The following is a 1,548-nucleotide window of genomic DNA, read 5'->3' as shown; positions in this document are numbered from 1 at the left end:
TCGGGGCCTCATAGAATCATAGAATCATAGAAGTTACAACATGGAAACAGGCCCTTCGGCCCAACATGTCCATGTCGCCCAGTTTATACCACTAAGCTAGTCCCAATTGCCTGCACTTGGCCCATATCCCTCGATACCCATCTTCCCCATGTAACTGTCCAAATGCTTTTTAAAAGACAAAATTGTACCCGCCTCTACTACTGCCTCTGGCAGCTCGTTCCAGACACTCACCACCCTTTGAGTGAAAAAATTGCCCCTCTGGATCCTTTTGTATCTCTCCCCTCTCACCTTAAATCTGTGCCCCCTCGTTATAGACTCCCCTACCTTTGGGAAAAGATTTTGACTATCGACCTTATCTATGCCCCTCATTATTTTATAGACTTCTATAAGATCACCCCTTAACCTCCTACTCTCCAGGGAATAAAGTCCCAGTCTGTCTAACCTCTCCCTGTAAGTCAAACCATCAAGTCCTGGTAGCATCCTAGTAAATCTTTTCTGCACTCTTTCTAGTTTAATAATATCCTTTCTATAATAGGGTGACCAGAACTGTACACAGTACTCCAAGTGTGGCCTCACCAATGCCCTGTACAACTTCAACAAGACATCCCAACTCCTGCATTCAATGTTCTGACCAATGAAACCAAGCATGCTGAATGCCTTCTTCACCACCCTATCCACCTGTGACTCCACTTTCAAGGAGCTATGAATCTGTACTCCTAGATCTCTTTGTTCGATAACTCTCCCCAACGCCCTACCATTAACGGAGTAGGTCCTGGCCCGATTCGATCTACCAAAATGCATCACCTCACATTTATCTAAATTAAACTCCATCTGCCATTCATCGGCCCACTGGCCCAATTTATCAAGATCCCGTTGCAATCCTAGATAACCTTCTTCACTGTCCACAATGCCACCAATCTTGGTGTCATCTGCAAACTTACTAACCATGCCTCCTAAATTCTCATCCAAATCATTAATATAAATAACAAATAACAGCGGACCCAGCACCGATCCCTGAGGCACACCGCTGGACACAGGCATCCAGTTTGAAAAACAACCCTCGACAACCACCCTCTGTCTTCTGTCGTTGAGGTCACGGAAGCCCAACCTGCATATTTAAAGAGGACCCCACCGGCTTAGGATGGGTGTCCTTGCTGCCTGCAATTTACAATTATAGATAGTCAGATCAGGCAGTTGGTGCTCTGAGTTAGCTGGCCTCAGTCAAGACAGCATTTGACTGCTTCAGTTGGCTTCAGTACCCTTGCGCGGAGACAAAGATCAGCCATTGCTGTCCAGTGACCCCCATATGGATATCAGATGAAAATAGGAGCCATGATTGAACAGGCTGTATACATGAAAGGCTGAAATTCCTGCGGTTGGAGAAGGTGAATTGCCTGCCGGGGGCAGGGATTTGGGGCAGAACCCAGATCCACTGGGTTTCTATTCCAGTGGTGCTCTATCCTAAATTCTGAGAGGAAGAGACTAGTGAGTTTTCTACTCAACCCATCTACGTCCATTTAGAGGTGTGTATGGGGTATTCCTAGGCTA

The sequence above is a fragment of the Heptranchias perlo genome, chromosome 5 (genome assembly GCF_035084215.1).
Source record: "Heptranchias perlo isolate sHepPer1 chromosome 5, sHepPer1.hap1, whole genome shotgun sequence".
NCBI lineage: Eukaryota > Metazoa > Chordata > Chondrichthyes > Hexanchiformes > Hexanchidae > Heptranchias > Heptranchias perlo.
Note: the sequence above shows the minus strand (reverse complement) of the source record.